This window comes from Rattus rattus, chromosome 6, assembly GCF_011064425.1.
Source record: "Rattus rattus isolate New Zealand chromosome 6, Rrattus_CSIRO_v1, whole genome shotgun sequence".
NCBI lineage: Eukaryota > Metazoa > Chordata > Mammalia > Rodentia > Muridae > Rattus > Rattus rattus.
This window is the reverse complement of record NC_046159.1, coordinates 93,590,979-93,618,943: the sequence shown is the minus strand read 5'-3', so window position 1 is coordinate 93,618,943 and position 27,965 is coordinate 93,590,979. Positions and strand designations below refer to the sequence as shown.

The 27,965-nt window shown below is 42.1% G+C and overlaps 1 protein-coding gene across 1 annotated transcript in view; it reads left to right on the top strand.

The window, feature by feature from the left end:
* Positions 1 to 27,965, top strand: part of Cntnap2 (contactin associated protein 2) — a 2,154,251-nt gene that overhangs the window by 1,999,821 nt on the left and 126,465 nt on the right. The window lies entirely within an intron of this gene.

The following is a 27,965-nucleotide window of genomic DNA, read 5'->3' as shown; positions in this document are numbered from 1 at the left end:
TTACTGATAATAACCAGAAGCAGGAAACAAACCAGATTTCCCTCAATAGAATAATGGATACAGAAAATGTGGCACATGTATACAATGGAGTACTACTCAACTACTAAAAACAATGACTTCATGAAATTTGAAGACAAATAGATGGGACTAGAAAATATCACCCTGAGTAAGGTAACCCAGACACAAAAGAATACACATGGTATGTACTCACTGTTAAGTGGATTTTAGCCCAAAAGCTCATAATACCCATGATACAACCCACAAACCATATGCAACTTAAGAAAGAAGACCAAAGTGTAGATGCTTCAATTCTACATAGAACAGGGAACAAAATAATCACAGGGGGTAGAGGGAACAAGGGACTTGGGAGGAAAAGGGGAGGAGGAGGGAAAAAGGGGGCATGAACAGGTATTGGAAGGGACAGGAGAGAAGTTCAGAGAATTAGGAAATTTAATAGAAATATGTAGCAGCGGGGGTTGGGGAACTGGGAGTAGCCACTAGAAAGTCCCAGACTCCAGGGAAGCAAGAGGCTCCCAGGAGCCAATGGCAATGACTTTAGCCTAAATACACAACAAAGGTGAGATACAACCTGTAGAGACCATCTCCAGTAGATAGGCATGACCTGCAGTTGAGGGATGGGGACACCAACAGACCTCAACATTTTTGACCCAGAAATGTTCTTGTCCAAAGGAAAAACAGGGACAAAAATGGAACAGAAACTAAAGGAAAGGCCATCCAGAGACTGCAGCACCTAGGGATCCATCCCATCTGCAGACACAAAACCCTCACATGATCGCAGATGCCAAGAAGTTCTTTCTGACAAGAAGAATCTTTAAAACCACAAAATAGATGGTTTTGTGCTGTTTTATGGACAATGTGTTCATTGGCACCTAAAACTTTCTCTTACTTTTTGTATTTTTTTTCTTTTAATTCTGAATATAGTTTCCCCTCCCTCTACGTCTCCCAGTGGCTCCCCACCTCCTCTCCCATCTGGATCTACTCCCTTTCTGTCTCTCATTGGAAAAAACAGCTATCAAGGAGATGATAAAATATAATGAATAAAATCTAATAAGATAAAATAAAAGCCATCATATCAAAGCTGGACAAGACAAGCCAACAGAAAAATAAAAGACCCTCTAAAGAATACACAAGAACCAGAGACTCACTCATTTACACATTCAGGAGTCCCATAAAACCACTAAACTGAAAGCAATAGTATATGCAGGGGACCTGGTGCAGACTGTGTAGGCCCTGTGCATGCTGCTTCAGTCTCTGCGAGTCATAGGAGATATGCTGAGTTATTTAGGCCCTGTTCTCCTGGTATCCTCAGTCCCCTCTGTGTCCCCACCCCAATCTGTCCAGCTCCTTTTTAGCAGGGTTCCCTGAGCTCTGAAAGGAAAGATTTAATGCATTCTCTCTCTCTCTCTCTCTCTCTCTCTCTCTCTCTCTCTCTCTCTCTCTCTCTCTCTCTCTCTCTCTCTCCATAGTATCTTGTTATGGGACTGTGTATTTGTTCCCATTTACTTCAGGAAGAAGAATCACTGATGATGACTGAATAAGGCACTTATCTATTAGTATAGCAGAATATCATTAGGAGTCGTTTTATTGTTATAATTTTTTAGACCAGTAGCATTTGCTTTTACCCTAGGTCTCTGGGCTATCTAGCCTTGTAGACCCAAGCACTATCCAGCACGGGGTTCTATGTCACGGAATGGGCCTTAAGTCAAGTTGAGCATCAGTTGGTTACTCCAACAAAGCTTGTGTTGCCATTGCCCTAGCATATTTTCCAGGCAGGAGAGATTGTAGATCAAAGGTTTGCTGTTTGGGTTGGTGTTTACTTTCCACTATTGCTAGTCCTCACTGTACCTGTCCACGCCATAGACACTAGAACATGGGGGTGAAGGTTTTATTTAGGTAAAAACTCATCCTTTCCATGTTCAATGGGTTTTGTAGGAATTGTGTTCAGCAATGGGGGGTCTCACTATCAGTTTGTGGAGAGTAGCCTGTGTTGGCAGAAGACTGGGTTATTTAATGATTTTCATGGACCCCTTTAACCAACAACTCAGTTGGATGAAATCCAGTCCAGCAGTAGAAGTTTTATTTGGTGACAGGAGATGAACGCTTAGGGGCTCTGTCACCCTCGTTATTTGGAGACTTCATTAGAATTCACATTCAAATATTTGCTCTAGGTTTCCATCCCACCCCTCAAATGCTCTTCAATTCTAGCTGTCTCTCCCCTCATTCCCTCCCACAATCTCATCTTCCCTTCCCGTTCCCATCTGACCCTCCGATTCTTGACCCCCACCAGCTCCAGTCAACCCCTAAAATCTATCCTATTCCCCCTCCTAGGGAGATCCGTGTGTGTCCCCTGGTCCCTTTCCCTATGCCTAACCTCTCTGGGTCTATGAATTGTAGCTGGGTTATCATTGATTTAAGGGCTAATATCCAGATAAAAGTGAGCACACACCATATTTATCTTTCTGGATCTGGGATGCTTGAGAGCGGTGTAGGTGGATCTTGAGGTAGATGGATTCCCATCTTCCTGAGGAACAGCCATGCTGATTTCCACAGGGGCTGTACAAGTGTTTACTCCCGCCAACAATGGAGGACTGTTCACCTCGCTCCACATCGTCACCAGCATGAGCTGTCACTTGTGTTATGGATCTCATTTGCTCTGACAGGGTTAAGATGGAATCTCAAGTAGTCTTGATTTGCATTTCCTGGAGAGTTAAGGACGCTGACCATTTCTTTACGTGTTTCTCCACCATTCGAGAATCTTCTTTTGAGATCTCTCCGTTTAGATCTGTACCCTACTCTATTTGTTTGGGTGTTTGTTTGTTTGTTTGTTTGTTGATATCTAGCTTATTGTGTTCTTTACATATTTCAGAAATTATTCAAATGCCGAGCTAGTGAAAAATACTTTCCCACTCTAGGCTGCCGCTGTGAATGATGGTGTCCTTTGTCTTACATGAAGATTTTCAGTTCCATTAAGTTCCCATTTATTAATTGTTGATCTTAGTGGTCAAACTATCAATGTTTTATTCAGAAAGTCTTCTCCTGTGCCAATGCGTTCATGGCTATTCCTTACTTTTTCTTCGGTCAGGTTCAGTGTGTCTAGTTTTATGTTGGGGTCTTTGAGACACTTGGACTTCAGTTTTCTGCAGGATAATAAATACAAATCTATTTGCATTCTTCTTCATGCAGACATCCAGTTTGACCAGCACCATTTGTTGAAAACGATGTCTTTTTTTCAGTGTCCATTTCTGGCTATCAACTATCTATAGGTATATGGGTTTACATCTGAGTCTTCAATTCCATTGAACATGTCTATTTGTATGCTAATACCATTGTGGGTGCTACCATCCCTGGGCTGTTGATTCTGGGTTCTATAAGAAAGCAAACTGAGCAAGTCAGTTTAGATCTGTACCCCACTCTATAATTAAATTGTTTGGATGTTTGCAGCACCATCCATGGCCTCTGATCAGCTCCTGCTTCCTGCCTTGTGGGAGTTCCAGTCCTGACTCCCTTTGGTGATGAACAGCCATGTGGAAGTGTAAGGTGAATAAACCCTTTCCTCCCCAATTCGCTTCTTCATCATGATGTTTGTGCAGGAATACAAAACCTGACTAAGACAACCATACAGTTTTTATTACCATTGTTCTGAAGCATAATTTAAGAACAGGAAAGCTGAGACCTCCTTCAATTTTTTTTTTTTAGGATTGTTTTAGCTATCTTTGGTTTTTTTTTTGTTTGTTTGTTTGTTTCTGTACAGTGTTGAGAATTGTCCTTTGAAAATCTGTGAAGAATTATGTTGAAATTTTGATGTGGATTGCATTTAATTTGTAGATTGCTTGTGGTAGGATGACCATTTTTGCCATGGTAATCCTTTTGATCCATGAGCATGGGAGACCTTTCTATCTTCTGATACCTTCTTCAATTTCTTTCTTCAAAGACTTAAAGTTTTTATTACACAGATATTTCATTTACTTGGGTAGAGTTACCCCCAAGAGATTTTATATTATTTGAGGCTATTGTGAAAGGGGTTGTTTCCTGATTTCTTTCTCAGTCTGTCACTTGTTTGTAGAATGGTTACTGCTTTCTGTGAGTTAATTTTGTATCCAGCTACTTTGCTGAAGATGTTTCTCAGCCATAGAAGCTCCTCAGTCAAATTTTTACGGTCATTTATGTATACTATTCTATCATCTGCATCATTTTGGCTTCTACGTTTTCAATTTGCATAACTTTAATCTCTTTCACTTGTCTTATTTCTCTAGCTAAGACTTCAAGTCCTATATTGAATAGGTACAGAGTGGGAAAGCTTATCTTATTCCTGATTTTAGCGAAATTGCTTTTAGTTTCTCCCCATTTAATTTGATGTTGGCTAGAGGCTTGCTGTAATCTGCCTTTATTATTTTTATGCAGGTCCACTGGATCTCTAGTCTCCCCATGAATTTTTTTCATGGAAGAGTGTTGGATTTTTGTCAAAGGTCTTTTCTGAATCTCATGAAATGATCATGTGTGTATGTATGGGGTTTTTGGTTTGTTTAGATAGTAGATTACATTTATTGATCTTGCATGTTGAACAACCCCTGCATCTCTGGGATAAAACCTACTTGATCATGGTGAAGATTCTCTTTCATATATTCTTGGATTTGGTTTGTAAGGTTTTTCTTTTTGTGTATATGTTCATTAAAAAAAACTGGTCTATAATTTTCTTTCTTGGGTCTTTGTGTGGTTTGAGTAGTAGACTAACTGTAGCCTCAGAGAATGAACTGAGCAATGTTTCTTCAGTTTCTACTCTGTGAAATAATTTGAGGAATATTGGCGTTAATTATTCTTTGAAAGTCTGGTAGAATTCTGCACTAAACCATCTGGCCCTCAGCTTTTTTCTTTTCTTTCTTTCTTTTTCTGTTAGAAAATTACCCATTTCTTTTAGATTTTTCAATGTAATAGAGTACAGAGAGTACAGGTTGTTAAAGTACTTCCTTATGTTTCCCTGGTTTTCCTCAGTGTCTCTTGTTATGTCCTCTTTCATTTCTAATCATGTTAATTTGGATATTCTCTCTCTACCTTGCAGTTAATGTGAATAAGGGGATATAGATCTTATTGATTTTCCCAAAGAACCAACTCCTTGTTTTATTGATTCTTTATATTGTTCTTTTTGTAGATTTCATACCTTACTTTGGTTACTTCTTGCCATCTACTCTTCTTGGGGGTAATTTTTTGGCTTATGGTATCTGTAAGTTCAAGTATTTCTCTGTTTAGTTTTTGTCTAGATCACCTGTCTCTTGATGAGAATACAGTATTGAAGTTTCCCACTATCAGTGTGTGAGGATCAATATGTGATTTAAGCTGTGTAGGATTGCTTTTACAAACTTGGTTGCCCTTGTCTTTAGGGAATAGATGTTAAGAATTGAGGTGTGGGTGTGTGTGTGTGTGTGTGTGTGTGTGTGTGTGTGTGTGTGTTCTCCTTCCTTTGATTTTGGTAGTCTGGAGTTATTTATCCTCCATTGTAGTGGCAATTCCTAGTTGTCAACTTGATTATCTGGAATAAACTACACTCCAGAATTGGCAGGCTCACCTGTGATCCTGAACTTGAGGCTGAGAGATACAAGTTTCTGACCTGGATCTTGGCATGGAGATCTTGAGGCATAGTGTCTATGAATCCCAGGAGACTAAGGCAAGGAGATCTCTGTGTTTAAGGTCATTTGGAACAAAGTAAGTCCCATATCCATGTGTGGTTGTACACATCTTTAATCTGGGACACACATTCTGCTGGAGACCCACATAAGGACATTGGAAGAAGGAAGATTCTCTCTCTTCTTCCCCTGCTTGCCTTGTGAGACTGAGAAACTGCTAGATCTTAGACTTCCATTCACAGCTGCTGCTGACCATTGTTGGGGAGTTGGACTATAGACTGTAAGTCATCAACAAATTCCCTTACTATATAGAGACTGCCCATAAGTTCTGTGATTCTAGAGAACCCTGACCAATACACCTTTGTTTTCATGGGTATAGTTGAACTACTTAGGTTGGGATTTGCCTTCTAGCACCCTCAGTAGGGCTGAATTGGTAAACAAATATTGCTTAAATTTGGTTTTATAATGGAATATCTTGTTTTCTCCATCTATGGTCATTGTAAGTTTTCCTGGATATAAAACTCTTGCCTGGGCATCTTTTGTCTCTTAAAGTCTGTAGCACATGTGTCCAGGACCTTATGGCTTTCAGAGTATCCATTGAGAAGTCAGGTGTAATTCTAATAGGTCCACCATTATATGTTACATGGTCTTTCTCCCTTGCAACTTTTAATTTCTTTCTTTGTTCTGTTTGTTTAGTGTTTTGGTTATTATGTGATGAACTAAGGAGAAGGCATCTCCTTCTTTAGGTTAGGAAATATTTCTATGATTTTGTTGAAAGAATTCTCTTAACCTTTGGGCTGCGATTCTTCTTTTTACTCTATTCTAACTATTTTTATGTTTGGTCTTTTCATAGTCCCATAGATTTCTTGGATGTTGTCTGTCAGGAGCTTTTTTAGCTTTAATATGTTCTTTGACGGTACATACAATGCCAATGATTCTCTCTTCCATCTCCTGTATTCTGAAGTTTCTATTCAAATTCTTAAATTCACGGACATGGTTTTCTCTTGTGCTTTGTCTTAGTCAGGGTTTCTATTCCTGCACAAACATCATGACCAAGAGGTAAGGTGGGGAGGAAAGGGTTTATTCAGCTTACTTTCATGTTGCTGTTCCATCACCAAAGGAAGTCAGGACTGGAACTTAAGCAGGTCAGGAAGCAGGAGCTGATGCAGAGGCCATGGAGGAATGTTTATTACTGGCTTGCTCAGCTTCCTTTCTTATAGAACCCAAGACCACTAGCCCAGGGACAGCACCACCCACAATGAGCTGGGTCCTCCCACATTGACCACTAGTTGAGAAAATGCATTACCAGCTGGGTCTCATGAAGGCATTTCCACAGCTGAGGCTCCTTTTCTGTGATAACAATACTCCAGCTTGTGTCAAATTGAAACATAAAACGAGCCAGTACATGCTTCATCTATGTTGGGATATTCGGGGACTGCTCTGGTCAGATGGCTGGACTCTAGAGAAGATGAGAAATGCTAGCTGTTAGATTATATTTTTAGACTGACATCTCGGCATCTGGAATTAGGATGATTAGCTCTAGGTACTGGTTTCTGGTTTTGTCTTGGCTTGGTGTGTGTTTTGTTCCTTGATTTCAGTTTCCTCTGTGGACTTTCAAAGTGTGCTGCCTATGTATGTCCTGGTAGAAATTTTTCTTTGGACCTATTATTTGTGACCAGTTTGAGGGGTATGGGGGGCTCCAGTGTTACTGGGTATTAAGAGATGACATCATTTCAGGGACAGACAAAAGATGAGTGATGGCAGTTCAAGGCCAGGACTGTTTCTGTAGCAATAAATACTCAAAACTCAAAACAGATATTAGAAATGAACAAAATAATGATTGATTGAACAGTTGGAAATGTTGGATATTCAAAACCACATACTAAGAACTCTCCTATGATTTGGGCACTCAAGACCTTAGTTGGCACACAACCTGTAATAATCAAGGCACTCTCTGATCTAGCCAAAGTGCCTGTTGGTCTTTTCTTAGTGAACTGCACATATCTCAAAGCTTTGTTCATGACATGAACCAACTAGCCACAGGGATTGCATAAAAGTTGAAAATGTTTTAATATGTATGTAGATAGCCCAAAAACATTGTAAGTGCATTTGAGATGTGAGAACATATTTAGATGCCCTATCTAAATGTATTTTCCTTAGGTCATTGAAAGGGGAAACTTAAAAACATATTTGTAATTCCTGGCTTTCTGGAGTCTGACAGATTCAGATACTTGTATAAATCTGAAACAGAAGGCAGACAAGGGTTCTGCTGATCCATAAAGAAGCTGAGCGTGCTGTAGTCTTCTCTTCTGTGTTGCTTTCCTTACAGATGAAGGGATGGGTTTTAATATGAGAGATGGGACTTGGGGGAAAGTATGGGTGGCATGAGGTTTGTAGGGGTGGATAGAACATTATACCCTAAGATGTCAGCTGATTCAAAGGCTCAAGTACCTGTCCCCCTGCCATCATAGAACCCACATAGCCAATATGGTATTGTAATGTCTGATTTTTGACTCCTTCTGGTAACAAAGATCTAGGCAGGGAAGCAGGAGTGTTGAAATTCAATACTAACACAGGGAAGCTTGTCAGCCACATAAATATTATAATATTGAGTATCTAATGCAACCAAAGACTCCATTAAATAGTTCCTAGTTTATTATATAATCTTCAAAATTAAAATAAACTCACATCATTTTTGTTCTCCTTTTAAATCTCTTACCATTTCCTTCTCCCACACCCTCCTGATCCTTATCTATTCAAAAATGCATAAATGTATGCCTACACTTGCTGAGTCCATTCAGTGATGCTTACATATGTATGTTTCCAGGTCTGAACACTAGATATTGGAAAGCCAGTTAGGGGGCTCAACTGTGGGACAACTAATTCTCTCTTAGAAGAGCTTAGTAGTTTATAGTTTTTGTCTCAGGATGAGTCCCCTGTAAGTTTCCCCAACACACACTACCATGTCTGATGGTATTGTCCTTATTTAGGTCTCCTTTAAGCAACCATATCATCGTGGTTTCATGGGTGCAGCTTCTATGTCATTTCTAGGAGACACGCACTCTGTGGTTTTTAGGGCATGGAGAAGGTAGTAGTCTGGAATTAGTGGTTTAGTAAAGTGTTAGTAGTAGTTTCTGTCATAATATTCATGACCTCAGTAGCCAAGGGTAATTAGCTTGGGTTCCAGTAACAGACAGGATTTCCCTCATGTTGAGCAAACCATAATTTAAATACAATGACAAACATTTTTCACCAGATATGAGTGCCACTGTTGGCTTCTTTGGGGCACCCTATCGTGTTGGTCACTTGGTGGCTAATAGGCATCACAATTGATTGTTTCCCTCCCTTGGCAGCTTCTATGGAACCTGCCAGAATTATGAAAGCTAGTCCTCATGGAGGAATTTTAGTGTCACATCTAGCCCAAATTCTCTGAATCCTATGGCCCACATGCTTGGTATTTTCAGCCTTGCCTTCAGTTCCTAAGTGACTTAGGGAAGCATCATTAATCTATATTTTTGGAATATTTCTTGGAGTCCCATGACCAGCAACTCAAAAGGAGGTTTCTCATACCAGGGTCCTTGTGTTTGAGGATTGATCTTGGAGACTTTTGGTTTCAGGATACATCCTGTCTCCTTTGGGGACTTGGTTCGTTCTGGTTATTCAGGGATGAGGTTTGATCCCTGACTCCTGAATGAGAATGTGTCATTGGCTGCTCTGGGTTTGTGTTCTGGCTGGGCTGCTTTCCTCTCAGGCTTTGTCCTGCAGTTCTCACACTTAGATTGTATCCAGGCTCCTTTGATTTCAGGATTTATCCAGGCATAGGTTATAGCCCATGCTAAAAAACCCACATATGTAGTGGCAGGACCCTCATGTGCACACCCCTAAGGCTCACTGGTGGCATTGATCACCATTTTTCAATCCCCAAATTAATCCATCAATAGTCAGAAAATAATATAAAAACTATTCCAACAATGAGTGTGATAAGAGCTTTGGGTGAGAAGACCCAAGTATTTTTAGGAATCATTCGCCCTTCCCATCCCCAAAAAGTCTATTCTGTCTCTAACGCTGTGATATTAATTGCTAATGCTCTTTCCTCTGATGCTGGCCCAAATGCACTGCATTCAGAATCTGCAGGTCCCTGTCGAGGAATGGGAGCGGCCAGGGAACTGCAGCTTGGACCTCCCTAAAATGTTACCTGAAAGTCTATGGAAAAGCCAGTGAAATATGTGATCATTGACCTTTCTTTTCGTGTCATCTGATGGACGCATATCTCTAAAGGGAAAGGACATATGGGAAATGGAGTTAATCAGACCTGGATGGGAAAGAAAAGCCCAGTGACCATGGATACCCAAGGATGAGATATTTACCAGTCCATGAAAAAGCCACAGGATGATGTCCACAGAAACCCCACACAAATGCCCTGGGGCACTGTGAACAATATACATTGACGAATAACATGTGAATGGGACACAGAGAATCTGCCGTCCAAACTTCCCAATATCAGTGGCAAGTCCAGAGCTGCGAGGCATTGATCTCTAATCCATCTATTTCAAGGAACATAGCACATTTTGCTGTTCACTGGGCGAGGGCTCCTGCTTACTTGGCCCCTTTCTTTAGTCTCCTTAGGAGACTCCAACTAAAGGCAAAGACACAAACCATGGACAGAGGTGCACTCAGCTTCAGGATGAGGTGTGAGCCTAAGATGTGTGCCCTGCACATGGAGACAGCAGGTGAGAAAGAGATGAGCTAGTGCTAGACCCCACACTTGCTGTTGTAACCATCACAACCTGTTTAAGGAGGTCAATTGAGGATTGAAAACCATCACTCAGAAATACAAGAGCCAAAATATATAATTCAGGAACAGACATGGTAGCAGATGAACATTATATTTATTGAAAACTATGTACACAGTGCTGGAGAACGAAATGTCTGTTAAAGAATGATGTAAGACGACAAGGCCTTGGTGTGGTCCTGGCTTCCTTGTAGTGAAAGTTGTCAACGATCTTAAAAAGGGAGTAGCTCACACACAATTGAATTTAAGTTGGACCTTGGGTATTCTGTAGTCAGGGAGCTGCCAGGATCCCTCTGATGTCATTCTATGGTCTTTGCCATTATTGCACCAGAACCTCCGGTGGTTGTGCCCAACCATCCTAGAGTAGTGGGTATGGCCTAGGCATAAATAGTCATGGTATCAGTTGAAATTAAGACCTTGAATCAGATCACTTCATGGTATACTAACCACAGTGTTGTTTCATTTTAGGCTTGACCTGGCCACATTTATTTGTTTGGGACAAGGCTTCTTTGAGTAAGAGTAAATACAAGACAATTTAGATATTACATTTGGGCTCAAACTGTATCGAAATGGTTTTAGATTGGCAATAATCTTTTGCCCCAAGCCTTGGTATTTGAAGAACTAGCCTACATCTATAGCCCATTCTTGATTAGGACCCAGGCTTCTTGAAGGTCAGAAATAGGCCTAGGTCCACATCTTATGCTCTGGGCCTGAGTCTCTTAAGGACTCAGGATAGACCAAGACCCCATCTCTTAATTTTGGCCCAGGCGTGTTCAGGGTCAGGGATTGGCCCACGCCCACAAGACATCTTCCTTTGGGCCCAGGCCTCTTCAAGGGTTGGGGAAAGGCCCAAGCCCTGATCAAATTTGGTCCCAGGCCTCTTCAAGAGTTAGGGATAGGCCCAGGCCCACACCACTTTTATCGTTGGACCCAGGCCTTTTCTAGGACTAGGGATAGGCCCAGGCCCACATAACTTCTTCCTTTGGGCCTAGGCCGCTTTAGGGTCAGAGATTGGCCCGGGCCCATATTTCTTCTTCTTTGGGCCCAGGCCTCTTCAAGGGTTAGGGATAGGCCCAGGCCCACATCACTTATTCCTCTGGGCCCAGGCCTCTTCTGGGACAGGGATTGGCCCAGGCCCATATTTCTTCTTCTTGGGCCCAGGCCTCTTAAAATCTAAGGATAGGCCCAGGCCCATATCACGTTTTTTTGGGCCCAGGCCTCTTCAGAGTCAGGGATTGGCCCAGACCCATATTTCTTCTTCTTTGGGCCCAGGCCGCTTCAACGACTAGGGATAGGCCCAGACCCACATCACTTCTTCCTTTGGACCCAGGCCTCTTCTAGGTCAGGGATTGGCCCAGGCCCATATTTCTTCTTTTTGGGCCCAGGCCTCTTAAAGGACTAAGGATAGGCCCAGGCCCATGACACTTTATTTTGGGTCCAGGTCTCTTGAGGGTCAGGGATTGGACCAGGCCCATATTTCTTCTTCTTTGGGCCCAGGCCTCTTCAAGGACTAGGGATAGGCCTAGGCCCACATCACTTCTTTCTTTGGGCCTAGGCCTCTTCAGGGTGAGGGATTGGCCCAGGCCCATATTTCTTCTTTTGGGCCTAGGCCCCTTCAACCGGTAAGGATAGGCCCAGGCCCATGACACTTTTTTTTGGGCCCAGGCCTCTTCTAGGACTAGGGATAGGCCCAGGCCCACATCACTTCTTCCTTTGGGCCTAGGCCTCTTCGGGGTCAGGGATTGGCCCAGACCCATATTTCTCCTTCTTTGGGCCCAGGCCTCTTCAAGTGTTAGGGATTGGCCCAGGCCCATGACACTTTTTTTTGGGCCCAGGTCTCTTCAAGGGTTAGGGATAGGCCCAGGCCCACATCACTTCTTCCTTTGGGCCCAGGCCTCTTCTGGGTCAGGGATTGGCCCAGGCCCATATTTCTTCTTTTTGGGCCCAGGCCTCTTCAACCGGTAAGGATAGGCCCAGGCCCATGACACATTTTTTTTGGACCCAGGCCTCATGAGGGTCAGGGATTGGCCCAGGCCCATATTTCTTCCTTTTGGGCCCAGGCCTCTTCAAGGATTTGGAATAGGCCCAGGCCCACATCACTTCTTCCTTTGGGCCCAGGCCTCCTCTGGGTCAGGGATTGGCCCAGGCCCATATTTCTTCTTTTTAAGTCCTGGCCTCTTCAACCAGTAAGGATAGGCCCAGGCCCACATCATGTTTTTTGGGCCCAGGCCTCTTCAGAGACAGGGATTGGCCCAGGCCCACATCACTTCTTCCTTTGGGCCCAGGCCTCTTCAGGGTCAGGGATTGGCCCAGACCCATATTTCTTCTTTTTGGGCCCAGGCCTCTTCAAGGGGTAAGGATAGGCCCAGGCCCACATCACGTTTTTTTGGACCCAGGCTTCTTCTAGGTCAAGGATTGGCCCAGGCCCAAATTGCTTCTTCTCTGGGTCTGGGCCTCTTCAATGGTTAGGGAAAGGCCCAGGCCCACATCACCACTTCCTTTGGGCCCGGGCCTCTTCATAGTCAGCGACCTGCCCAAACCTCTACTTGTTTTGGACATGGACTCCTTCAAGGTCTGGGTTTGGCCAGGACACATACTTTTTTTGGGGTTTTTTCTGGGCCTATTACTTTTCGGGCCCACCTATGTAGGTCTACAAATTTTCAGGGTCAAGGTATCTGATTCTTTTTGGGATCGAAGTACAGCATACATTTGAGTCCATATTTTTCCAAAACTACTTTGTTGTTAGCCATCATCTATGGCCAATATTCCTGGGAAAAAATAAACAGATATCAATAGATGAAAGTATTTAGTGTCCTTCCTTGGCATCTTGAATGTATTCAGAACATCATTGACCCTCCTCTGGGTAATATGCTCAGACATTGACACACTGACCTCACAATCCACATGAAACAAAGTATACATTATATAAATACAAAGGTAAAGAAACTGGCTGGCAAAGCCCTTTCCTGGTGCAAAGCTGTCTGTGCCTGTGGTAGAGAGGATCCATGAACTCATGTGGAAAGATTGTTGCTTCTACATTAGGAGAAGCAAGGCCCCATTATGCATTTCCTTCCTTTTGGAGTGAGCCCATGATGAAACCTCACAAGAAGTTAGGAGGAAGTATAGAGGTTAGTCCTCCAAATGTCTTGACAAGGTATTGGAGACTGTGCAGATCTTCACACAGCCTCTTTTTCCTGTATGGGATGGGTCTTCTGTGTGTGTGCCATCCATAATCATACTCTGTGAGGATATCCCCCTAGTCCTTGCTATTACCACTCTTCTCAAGATCGTATCTGTCTTCTCCATACAAAACCCTCAGACACTGAACTGTGCCTTGGTCACCCCTTTCACAAAAAGCTCCCTGTAAAGTATATGTACTGATGTGAGATTGGGTCTTTCCCCAAAGATTTTCTGCACTGACTTACCTGAAAGGGACCCTGGCACCTTCTCCTATAATAGACTCTGCTGCCCTCAGAACTAAGACACACCCATAACCTGGACAGTGACCCTTATGTGAGGTCACAAAGGCCAAGCCTCACTCTGTTTAGAAAAGCTCATAGGCTGTCCAGGCACAGAAATGTCTTTTGGGGGTTGGGGATTTAGCTCAGTGGTAGAGCGCTTGCCTAGGAAGCGCAAGGCCCTGGGTTCCATCCTCAGCTCCAAAAAAAAAGAAAAAAAAAAAAAAAAAAAAAGAAATGTCTTTTGAACTGGTATCATATTGATTGAAATTTTGTCCTACAACCAGTCCATTCACCACCATTAAACACAGCTTGTAGTAGGATCTCCCAGAAAGCATTTCATGAAGTTTCCCTCCCTGACCTCATGATAGTCAATGACTTCTGAGAAGGTCACTAAAGAAAGAGCTGACATGATTGATACTTGACACACTCACATATACATTCATTCACAAAGACAATAACACCCATCTTATTAATATGAATATGAAAATTAGATGGAGAATGTGATATCAAGGTCTATACCCATGAAGGGAAGGACCCATGAGTTGAATATAAAGATTATTTCGAGAAATGGTCATGTCTAGAGAATCCAATGAGAAGGTTCTGGTAAAGCTCTTCCTATGTACCTATGTAGTATATGCTCCCTGAAAGGATGACATAGGGGTGAGGTGGTGTGATATAAGTAGTTGATCATTTATAGGCTTGAGCTTTGAGTCTTAAGAGCAGGTGCTGACTTGACAGTTTCTTCCAGAGTCCTCTTTTCCTGGCATGGGTATAGTGTCTTCTACCTCAGTATATATATAGCATACCAGTCAGCAGGCACCCTTGTATCACTGCTTTTTTTGGCTACTTAACAGATCTCCTGTAGTGTTAGATAAGAAACACCTTAGGAACTTCACTGAGCCCTTATAACTGGCATTCAGGTCCTTGTTCCTGATCTTTCCTGCATGCCTATATACCTGAAGGCACATGCATTCCCGTATACACACTCCCAGAGCATGCACACTAGCATACAATTTAAATATGATTATGTATAGTGTACAGGGTTAGTTAGAGTGCTGGAATATTCTCTGTTGAGTCCCTGCTTTAGGACAAACCCTGGACATAAAAGATTATTGCTGTGAAGAAGCTAAGTCACTTCAGAGCCCCAGACAATAGGACTCTGGAGCATCTCCTACCTGCCCTGGACACTATAGGCTGCCATAGCTGATAGTTGTCCCTGGCTTGGGCCACAACAGCCGAGCTTCGTCCTGCACCAGTCTGGAGGCTGGAGGCTGTTCATGTGGTACAGGCTGGGTGTGATCATTCCCTGGGCTTACTCTCTAGTGAGTTGTGGCTGTCATCTACCTGAGTACTTGTTTGGCAAGTTCCTTAGGGTGTATGTACACACACACACACACACACACACACACAGACACACACCATTTCTGCTTTAGCACAGATCCTGTTAAAGGTCACTTCAAGGACCACATAATGCCTCTTATCTCCCAGTATCACACATTACGGTTTAATTGTGACCTCATCACAGGAATCTGTATAAATTTCTCCCAACACAGACCAACAAACCTGCAGTTCCTTCTGAATCCCAGCCCACCACTGAGTTCCCTCACACCAACACTGCCTTTACCATGGCAATGGGCTATTATATGAGGTAACAGAGGCCTGACCACACTTCTCTCCAGCTTCTTCCTATATGCCTAGGTGAGAAACGATTGTGCTTTCCCTCTTAAATAAAGCCTGAACATGAATTACCCTGTCTCATTTAACAGTGTGTATATTTGTAGAGGACATTATGTAACATCATCCAGTGTTATCTTCATGTACTTTCCCACATATGTAGACCTGCAGACATGAGCACACAGGTGAGCATACATACAACACACATAGAAAGAGAAAACATGTAAGGACAGAATGGGAGGGGAGTGTGCTGCTGTGGTGTTTCCTGGGACAGTGACATTAATGTTTGTCCCATATGTGGCAGCTCTCTGAGTACAAATGAAAAGATTGCTACTGTCAGGGACTGCAGTCCTCAGGAAAGGTCAGACAGCAGTGCCAGGGATGTTTGTCCCCTTCCCTGGACAAGCAATGAGTGACAGCAACAGCACCGTTTCCCCCTTCCTGTCCTGGTCCAGGTATATGTATGTGGCTTCTGTCCAAGGGTCTCTCCCTGGTGAGTGAGGGGTTCCTCTCCCTGCAGTCTTGAGTGGCCAGTCCTACTCCTGTGAGACTTCTGACCTGTTTCTAGCTCTCTGAGGATGTGCTCTCCTCAGTCAGAAACACCTCAAGTCCCTCTCCATGTTTCAGTCTCCCACATTTAAGACCCCAATGAGGAAGCACCTCACACTGAGTGAGTTACTCACGTGATGAATTTCAGGTAGCGCCCATTCCACAAAACAGCCCAAACCTGGGCAGACACATGTGCTCACTATGAATGCCAGCCCTCCTTGCTGGATTCTGAGTTTTCCTCAAGCTAAAAACTCTACTGTTACTAGGGCGGGGCTTTACCCTGTGAGGTCACAGAGGCCTCACCTCACTGCTCTCTGAGAATCCCGAGGGACATCCAGGCTTCAGTCATCTCCCAGCTTGGTCCATCCTGTTCTCTACAAAACTGGTTCAAGCATCCTTGCAAACAATTTGGGGAAGTGGTTGCAAGTGTTTCTCAGAGACACCTCCCTGGGAATCATCTACAAGCATCTGTCAGTCCTCCATCTTCCCACATTATCTTCATCCTGAGAGGAGGAACACAGTGGACAGCACTGCTTCCTCAGCTCAAATGTCTGACCTCACACTTGCCCTCATCACCTCAGATTCTCTATTGCCATCATAGTTTATTGCTACCCCTCAGCCCACTGGTGCCATCGTCTGCCCCTTATCTCTGACTCCAAAATAATCTTACACACACACACACACACACACACACACACACACACACACACACATACACATACATATTTAATTCAATTTTTTCTTATTTCGAACTACCCAATCTATTACATTTCTTAAAGAAAAATGACTTATCTTATATACTAGAGAGATGACTCAGGCTAAGATCTCTCACTGCTCTTTTAGGAGACCTGGGTTTTAACCCCATCAACCACATGGTGTGGCTCACAACTTTAGCTCCAGAAGATCCAATGCCCTCCTTTGCCGCCTTGGGTAGTTCACTTAAGTGCACAAACCCACATTCAAATATGCACTTATATATATAATTCCAAAAATAAGTAGCCAGAAAATGGTGCCATATACCTTTAATCCCAAATCTCGGGAGGAAGAGGCAAGCAGATGTGAGTTTGAGGACAGCCTGGTATATTCAGCAAGTTTCAGGACAGCGAGGATACACAGAGAAACCCTGTCTTTAAAAAAAATCAACAATTATGATAAATAAAATAAACTATTTAAAAGAGAACGTGACTTATCTTGCTAGTTCTCTGTTACAAGGTATTAGAAGTTGTAAAGAGCTAAAGCACCAGCTCTAAGAGCAGGATGATGAAGACCAACCACAGTCCCAGACATTCACAGTCAGCCTAATATTGCCCCAGTGACTTAGAGACCGGCCTGAGATGGGTCTTGGGCAGGGTAAGAACTTGAGGTTCCTGGGACGCTGACAGGCAGCTGTCTCCTTGTCTGACAGCTGAAAACAGGGAAACCTGAAGACTGAAATGGTTGGCAGAGTTCAGTTTTCTTGTTCTGGGTTCTTTAGGCTGTAATTGAAAAGTAAACTCAGCTCAGAATTAATCCACTGGATAGAGATTCTAGACTATATTGTAGAATTATAAAATTTAAGAGAGAAAACCAAAACAGTGTGATTGTTTGAATAGAAATGGCCCCCATAGGCTCAAATATTTGAATGCTTGGTCATTAGGGAATGCCACTACTTAAAGAGATTAAGAGGTGTGGCCTTGCTGGAGGAAATGTGTCACTGGGGTGAGCTTTAGAGTTTCAGAAGCCCAAGTCAGTCCCAGTGGTTCTCTCTTTCCCTGCTGCTTGTGGATCTGAATACAGAACTCTCAGTTTTTCCTGCCCCACAATGTCTTTGTGCATGCTACCATGCATCATGGCCATGATGACAATGGACTAAGACTCTGAAACTGTAAGCCAACCCAAATTAAATGCTTCCTTAATAAGAATTATGTGGTCATGGTGTTTCTTTACAGCAATAGAGCACTGACTAAGATACTTAAGAATATTAAATTAAAGAAATGTAATTGGGTCTCTCTTGTATTTTTTCCTCCTTCCTTTCTTCTTTTTCTCTCTTCCCATCCTTCCTTAGCCACACCTACTCCATCCTTCCTCATCTCTTTGCTATTGCACCTCCCAGTGAGGTCTAGGTTAACCCATGTGCCACCTTTCACATATTATAGTAAGTTGGGAGAGCCTGGACTCATGCCCCCTTAATTTTTCTACCAGAAGAAAGGGTTCTCCCTTCTTGATTCTTATTTTAACCCTCTAGAGAATCTATTTGGGCCTGGCTTGGATCCAATGCTCATTCCATGGTGGGCAAGAAGAACACAAGAAATAGGCTGTAGTCAAGTCCTTCTGTTAGGGCAGGGAGTGAGAATCTCCCCCCAGAGCAGAATACAGTTCCAGTGAAAGTCAGGGAAGCATGATAGGTATGAGGAACCTGGATGGGCCATGAACGGAGAAGAGGAAGACAGATTTTAGAAGCATTTCTAATAACAAAGAAGAAATTATACATAGGAATTACACCCATAGGTCTTGAAAGACGTGCCTCCAGCTGCCCCCTCTCACAGGACATAATACAGGTGCCCTTCAGTGATTAGAACAGACTTCAACTGTCTATAGTTCTAGCCTCTCTCATGCCAGGCTCCCCCATGCCCAGGGTCCTTCCCACATCCCTGCCTTCCCTGAGAGGAGATAGAAGAAAAGGTAGTAGAGAAAGAAAAGACAATATTCCTCCTCACAGAAAGTAAGTCCCAAGACTCATCACCCCAGACGTACACTTTCTCTCAGGCAGAAAGACCTTATTGTGTTCTGAAGATCCCTGTAGAGCTCCAAAAGCCACTCAGTGTCTGCCTTACAGCCATCTACAGCTCCATCTTGAGAACTTCTGTGGCCTTAGCAATGTGTGGGAAGAGATACATTGAAATGCTCCTAGCAATTATTTCCGGATGAAGGGATTATGAATGGTCCTGTTTCCCCAGAGTTTTCTGTTTCTCCTCTTCCAGACACATGTGTTTTGCATCTTATAAATTTAAAAATATATATATGAAATATTCATGTTTCCTCAAACTCTTCTATAGCCCCTAGTTATAATAAATACAGTGGAAATGACACTTAAATAATATCCAGTTGAAGTAACTTACGAGTTAAAACAATGCTAGGAGACACTGTCTCTGGAATTAGTTTGAATGTCCGTGTACCTATATTCTCTCAAACACCATGTTATTTAGATGATGTTTATCAGTATTTATGTTTTTTTTTTTAAATCAAGTTTACTTTCCTAGCTGGGTTGGCTAAAGCTAACATCAAATTAATTTGCATTCCCTGAGCACACAGCATGTGAAACGGTACTGAGCACTTGAGGGAAATTGACCTTGGAAGAAACATTTGCTGCCAAAAAATAAAGTGCCCAATCTCCACAAAGATAATGAAGAATGGGCAGTAACAGTTATCAGACACCAGAGCAAACCGGAACCCATGACAAGCCTCAGGTGGTGTCATTTATGAAAGCTTCCATTTGCATCGGGAATAATAGCTTAAGGCTTAATGCCAGTCAAAATGTAAACAAACCCGGAGCAGGCAGAGTCCCTGAAAGAGTTCTCTGTGTGATGAGAATCCTGGCCAGATAGCATGAATGCAAAGCCAGTGTCACAACCAGCCATTGTGTAACCGTCTTGTGTAACCAGCCTTTTGTGCCTGCCTGCTGCTGCCTGAGCTACTTTCCTTCCTATGCCTTGCCTCCCAGCCACACTGCACAAGGAACTTACAGGAGTTTACAGGACATGTGGAGAATGAATGGGGGGAACAAAGAGAGTCTGAAAAGTAAGACAGCCCCGCCCCAAGTCAGGGGGGAAACAAAAGAAGCTTATTCCCATCATACCTACTTCATAAATCTTATCCTGATCTTCTTGACAGCCAGAAGTCCACAGGCCATTAGCATGGAATACACAGCTCCTTAGGGCATTGAACTACTCCTTCCTCAGCATTCTCCTCTCATTTCCTGGATTACACTTACTGCCACAGTAAACTACCCATAGCACGGTCAGTTTATGCAACATCACACACATATGTATGCATGTGCGTGCATGTGTGAGTGTGCACACACACACACACACGCACGTACACACACACACAAGCATACACACTGTGGTGAGTGCCCATGCACATGGGTAATCCCTATGTTCCAGGCTCTGTGCTGAGCAATTTACACACGTTTTATCATTTAAGTCTCATTGAAACAAAAGTCCTTATGATATATACCAGTATTATTCCCATTTTAGAGATATTGCTTTTTAGTTTAATTTAATGCTCAGGGTCTATGATTTAACCTAAAGATAGAAAGCAATAAGAAGCATTCAACATTATTCAAACCAGGCCTGTCATGCTTCAAAGTTCACATGTACTCTTGCCATTATTTAGCAGAAAGATGTCTGAAAATGTACCCACACAATTTGTCTCTGGCTGGTAAGATACTAAATGGCATTCTCATTATTGGTCTTATACATGAATTCAGAAATACACAAAGGCAAAAAAAAATATAATTGTATACTCACCAACCAAGCATTACGAATTTTAACCTTCTTCTAGATGTCTTTAGACTCCTTTTTAATTGCATGTATACTTGAGCAACCTCAGTCATCCAGGCTGGAGCCTGCGAGATGCAGCAGACTGCACTTCACGGTGGAAGCAGGAAATGCTTTTTTCCAAAGTTGTTGATGTCACTATCCTTAGGGGAGTCAAGTGCAATTCAAAGTGGAATTTCGCCCTCACGATTCTGTAGAGTCAAGGGAGATGTGAGGAAGAGTGGATGAGGTGGGCAAGAGTAGAGATGAGGCGGCTCCTAGGATTCTGATCCAGCGATACCACTCTGGTGATAAGGAAAAGAGTGAACGCTGAGCCTCACCACTAACTGCCAACGACCATCACAGATTTTTACTTTGAGTGGAGGTTAGACATTAGAGAAGTTAGTGGCAAGTTCTCAGGCACAGACACTCAGAATCCATGTTTTCTATGGGACAGATAGCATGGATGTATCATCTGACTTTTCTCTATCTGGAAAGTTACCCCATCTCAGCCAAGATGGAGCTAACAGATAGGCTAACAGATCCCCCAAGAGCAAAGTAAAGCCCTTCTTAAAAGGCATTCTAGGTCCTCAGGAGCAAGGAGTAGCTACGCTGTTAAGTTCTTATTTTGCCTCCCACCCCAAAAATCATTGAATCCTATTTTTAAAAATAAATATGACCATTTCTTACCTGTTCTTATTAGCTTCTCAACCAAATTGTATTAAAACAATTGCATTTGTTGCTAATCAGGTTATGTGTTTACTCGAATCCCCAAAGTGGTGAAAGAATCATTGAAAACAGCAACAAGTACCTTGTTAAATTCTATGACTACAAGGAAAGACACAAACAGGAGAACCGTCGGACACTGGTTAGGCGATGAAAGTCCTGTTGTTTCTAGCAGTAGAAACATGAAGACTCCTAAAACCACAGGTAAAACTGAGTAGTATGTATACTCATTTTTCCTACAATTACACACCTATCATAAAGTTAAAATTTTAAACTAGGCACAGTAAGAAGTTAACAACTCATAATATAATACAATATTATTATATTCTAACAATATATTCTAATAAAAATGTGTGTAGAGAGAGTTATTCTGTGGACTTGCCAGTGCCCTCAGCCCCATGCCTTTCCTAACCTTGGCAATAGGAGGACTCTCTTGCTTGGGCCATGTTCTTGTCATGTGAGGTGACAGTTTACAAAAACCAATGAATGAAATGAACATGTCTTCTCCACAGCGTAAATCCCCCGATACCATGAGTAGACACCCGAAACCACATACAATACTGAGCTCTGTGTAAAGTGTTTATCCCTACAAAGTACACCTAAGAGAATGTTTAATGTATAAGTTACAAACCATAATAAATTAACAACAGCAAACAAATCAAATCAATTGAAATGTATTAAAATAAAATTGCTGGACAGTGATGATGCACTCCTTTAATCTCAGCACTTGAGAAGCAGAGGCACATGAATCTCTGAGTTCAAGGTCAGCCTGGTCTACAGAGAGAGTCCCAAGATAGCAATGGCTCGACACAGAAACCCTGTCTTAAAAAAAAAATACAAAGAACAAGAAAAATGCATATGTGTCTGTTCTATTCATATACTGCCCTTTCCCATAGGATGTTAAGCAATGATACAATGTTTGCATGGTGCCATGAAGTGAGAGGAAGTACACAGGAAACATTGGGCCACAGCATAACAGTCACTTAATCCCAAGCATAGAAATACCAAGACACATGATCCAATAACTGAACAAGCCATTGAGTAGCTAACATGTAGATAACATGCAATGGGGAATAGATAATATATACAATATGGATATGCTGAACAAAAGAGTGATTAACTTCTTGAGGTAGGCTGAATAGGATGTCAGGAAAGTTCATCAAACTGCTCAGAATGAGGTATGATTAAGAACTTTTAAGTTATTTATATCTAGAATTTTCCATTGGCTATTTTTGGATGCCCATAAATAACTAAAACCACAAATGAGAAGCTATAAGAGCAGACATGGTACCTGGCTTCTCCTTTCAGCCCTTCCTACCCTCCCCCCACCACTGGCCTCACTACTATAGAACCAATTTTATACAAATATTATAAAGACATTTTCTTCACACCATTATGTACTCCGTGGAGTTGGGTAGTAAGTTACAGGGGAAAGCAGTGTTCAAAAATCATAGTGAGGGGCCCAGCAGGTGGATTATCCAGTCAAGGTGCTGGTCACCAAGCCTGGTGACCTAAATTCATTCCTCATGACCCACACGGTATAGAGAGAGAACTTCCCACAAATTGTCCTCTGACTTCCATATATGCTACACACACACACACACACACACACACACACACACACACACACACACACACACACACGGGGAGAATGTAATTTTTAAATTACAGAGTAAAGATAAGAATTATTCAGTGTTCTAACTACAAGGCCTTGAAGGAAAAGTACGTGTTGACATATGCAGTCAGGGATGACATTGAAACCCTTCCAATGGGAGAGCAGCAGCAACTGTGTGGCAGAATAAACTTTCTCCCACAGTGGCAGGATGGTGTGTGTTCTGAAAAGGAATTGTGTTAAACAAAGATACTGGAGAGCAAATACTTTGTAAGCCTAACCTTCTTTCTATCGTATAAATAGGAAAACCTCCCTCTGCTGGAGAAACTCATTAAAACATAGGAGAAATGTTGACTGTAATTAATAGCATCATGTGGTCCAGTGTTCTGAATGGACAATAATGTTATGAAATCAATGATCTTGGGCAAAAAAATGCAGAGCTTTGTCAAAATGTTAAAGTGGGCCAGTTGGGGGCCATGGGGTAGCCACTTTTATTGACATGATACAATGATAGGCAAGAGGAAACTGCTTCACACTTTCTGCGAAACAGAAATATGTGGAACATATTAAGTTTTAAAGAGTTTCAATTGATCTCTTTAGCCAGAAGAACATCTCTGTGTATTAGGGAAGCTTTGGTGACCCAGCTATGTAGTGTGCAAACATTTTCTTACATCCTTAATTTTTTCCTACACTGGTGCTCTTATCTTGGAGAGTTGGAAATCGCAGGTGCTGTTAACCCCATCCCACAAATGAAGAAGCACCTGGGGTTGGTTCACAAGAGACAGGATCTTGCCTGGAGTCAAAGCAACCGAACTCCTCTTCCAGTTGCCTCTTGTAAACAGGCAAGAGACAAAAGCTCACTCGTGTTAGGAAGTCCTGAAACTTCTAAAAAGTGTACACTACAGAGATTCTTACAGTGAGCTTTCCGTGGAGCTCCTTGGAGAGCAGTGGAGACATTGCATAGCATGTACTAACCACCTCATTCACAGAGAGGGGAGTGACAGCAACTGGGAAGATAATCAGCTTCGGTACAGGTTCAGCACCACGGAGAGAGCACACCTGTTAGGAGGCCCGAGTGCCTGTGCCTTACTCTTCTGGAGGCACAGCTCAGAGAGGAGCTGATTAGAAGGCTTTAAATCTGCTAACGAACATGATTTTACTTTGAGTCTTCTTGGGAATGTTAGTAAAAATAACAGGACCTGAGCCTAATCTGAAAGAACCTGACTAACAATAGTTTCAGTGGCACCAAGAGCAACAATTCTGTTTCCAGCTGTGGGGACCCCTTGACTGCAGTGTGCACTTTTCTTGGAGCTTGTATAGTCCTTTCTTCATGGAAATAATACTACTACACTGCAGATAGATGTATTCCTCCCTGTTGTGTGCTACCACTCTTAGGGAGATTTGAACAAAAGTCTGCTAGCACCAGCTAGGGAGCTGAATGAAGACAGACCCAAGTATAGATACCACCTAAATGAGCCAGTGAATTTTATTGGAGTTACTTATAGGAATATGGGTGAGAAGCAGAAATGTCTTGAAGACAGCTGCATCACCAAAAAGCCCATCCCTGCATGGGTGACAGCTCACAAAGCCTGAAAACCTAGAGCTTACCATAGAGCCTACAGGCAACTCAATGGGGGTGGGGAGTGTCTCTTCCAGGAAACCACAATTTCTTCCTCTTATCAGAAGCTCGTCTTGCTCTCTGCTTCATCCAGGCAGTTTGGCTGGTCTGAGCCCATTCAGAGTGTCTCAGCAGCTCTTACTGTTTATATGTGCTTAGAGAAGAAGGGCCCTAGTGGATAGACCAGTTTCAGAGACTATCCACAGCCATTGACTCGCTTTCTCCCTGATCCTACCAAGCTTGACTGTATAATGAAATGAATGTTCCACCTCCATTTAGAATAGCAGTTTTTAACCTGTGGGACACTACCTCTTTGGGGGTTACATATCAGATATCTTTCATATCAGATATTTGCATTATGATTCATAACAGTAGCAAAATTAAACACATGAAATAGCAACAAAATAATTTTATGGTTGGGGTGGGGGGTCACCATAACATGAACTGTACTAAAGGGTTGCAGCATTAGGAATGTGAAGACCAAAAAAAGAAAAAAAAGGAATGTGAAGACCCATTGATTTAGAAGATCCTCCTGCTTCACCCTTCCTTTCATCCATGTCTTCTATCAAGCTTTGCTCCAAAATGGAAGGTTTTAATCTCAGAGGAAACAGCTATACAGCACCTCCATTTTACACATGAGAAAATCCAGAAAGGTATGAAATGTTCTAATTAAGGTTCAATCCCTAGGATGACTGACTCCCAAGGCCTTACTAAACTCTGGACTGCATGTGGGTCTTGTTTTAGCAATCAGTAAACTCTATTTAAGAGCTGTGACCTCAATCATAGATCCCTCTAAGAAGATGATTTTGTTTCGTTTAGTTTGGAGTTTTATTTGAGGGGTTGGATTGAACCAAGGACCTCGTGACTTTAAGATAACTCTCTCCACTGACCTACTTCTCAGCTCTGTCTTTAATGTCTAATGAGAGGTGCTCATTGTGTACGTTAATAGGACTCAATGTGATATTTCAGTTGTTCATGTGCTATTTACTGATAAAATCCAGATTCTCACTCCCCTGACTTCTTCCCACCTCTAACAAATACTGTTAGACCCAGACAAACTGCTCTTTGTGTTTTACTCCCATAGTTTAGAGAACATGCCCAGCCCTTTCCTTTGCGTATCTGGCTTGTTTCCCTTAACAAGGTGCCCTCCATTCCTGTCCCTTCTACTGTAAATGACAGGATTTCATTCTTCTTTGTGCTCTCTATTCTTTGTGCTGCTCTACTTCACCTTTATTGAGCCCTTTTGGTCAGATCCCATTATTGTCCTTCCCTCTAACAGTCCAGTAGGAAGCCAACTTGAAAAGATGGCTGAGCAAGTTAAACAAGGCACTATTAAATGGCAAAAAGAAATGTAGAGCGTGTCCAGTATGGTCTAGGTTTTATTAAACTAATGTTATAAACCTTTAAAATGAACCATGAGCAATGTTCATGCTCGGCAAGATGCAAAATACATACTCTACTGCACTTTGGTGAAAAAAATTATATTCATCTACAGCATACCAAATTAAGTCAGAGTCTTCCTAGAAAAACTAAAAGATAACTTAATGGAATAAAAGAAAACACAATCATTACATAAATAACTCATCCCGAGGATCATAAAATCCTAACTTTAATAAGCAAATAAAACTAAAAGGTTCAATGTTAATGTTACATCTTTAAGTAGACATGAGAATCGCTCTCCATCTTTCCACCTTAGCATCCTTCTGTACAATAGCAGACAACCAGACTGAAATTAGAGACTGAATCACAGATGAATTATTCAAAGAACCTGTACCTTTATTACCCATGACCTCTCTGCCAGTAAAGAACACCAAAAGGCATATAGATATAAACACTCCTGGAAATTTCAATATGAGAAGTTGTTCAAACCTTTATTAAAGAAAATAACATTGTAGCAGAAGCATTAAATCTTTTTAGGGATGTCAGAACAAATAAAGAAAGTTGACCTAGCTAGCCTAGGGCCTTGCTCTTGAAATTACATTCACTGTAGCTTCTTCCCTTCGGCTAATTTCGTTTTCATCTAGTCTGGCTGATAAACTTGCAGCCTTGGTTGTGCACTACAAGCATGCTTGACAGAAGGGAGGCAATTGTGAGAATAATGATGAACCATTTGAACTCTCTGATGACGCCTTCCCAGAGCACTTTACCCACTCACAGGCTCTCTGCTGGAATCTCAGCAAGTGCCTCACTACTTAGCTTTCCACTTTAATGGAACACCAACTTATATTTAACTCTATGGAGAGCGTAGGTCAATATTTTCCTAGTTCCTTAAATCACTGCAGTGGCTTCGTTCCATAGAAGACATCTGAAAAGAGCAGAGAGGGGTCCCACCTGAATTAGAAACAACCACCAAGTTGATCTGCTTATGAATCTGAATTCATTTTTTCTTCCCTATTTCTGTTTTTCCAAAGAAGCCTGTTCACCAGGGAGGCATATTTCGGAAACTCGTGACCCCGTTGTTAGCTTTTGGGATGTCTCCCCTGACGTTAGGTTAGGATGTGGGTGCTTGGCCTTTAGATGAGTATTTCAGGACATTGTCATTTTTTAGCTACAACCAAAAGTAGCTTATTTGGCTGAAGTGTATCCAGAAAAGAATAAATAAGATTTCAGTGTCTTCCTACCATATTATAGATGTAAGCTAGAGCACAGCTACATCTAGAGGTGTGGACAGCCAGTATTCAGAGAAGTTTCTAGAGGTACAGTGAAGGCCTCTGATAACTGCTTATGAAGAGGAAAAGTTCTAAGATGGTTGGAGACTGTTAACTCAGCAATAAATTTCTCTGCTTAAAACCATATGAGGGAGCTGGGACTGTACCTCAGTGGTGGAGTGTTAGCCTAGCATGAGTGAACTCCTAGGTTCAATCCACAGTACAGCAGAAGCAAAAGTGAAACTAATATTTAGATGGCATATTTACCAACATATCATACGCTAGAAAATTTCTAAGCAGACCCATTTTTTAAAAAAATTTTACTTATTTTATGTGCATATGCGTGTGCATGTATATGTGTGTGTGAATGAGTTTGAGTGTTTGTAAGCACATCATGTGTGTGCAGGAACTTGTGGAAGTCAGAGGAAAGCATTGATTCACTCGATTTACAGCTGGTTGTGAGCATCCTTGTGGGTGCTGGGAAACAAACCCAGGTCTTCTTCAAGAGCAGTAGGCACTCTCAACCACTGAGTTCTTTCTCCAACCTCAACAGATGCTGTATTTTGACTTGGATAAAATAAAGATGGCCAGAAATATCATTCTGTAAGGTCACTTACTGACTCAAAATACAATAAAAATTAATCCAATTTTAATCAAAATGAACTTGAAGACATCAAATACATGTTGAGTATTTCCCCATGAATGAAATCTAATGGACAGTGGCAAGTT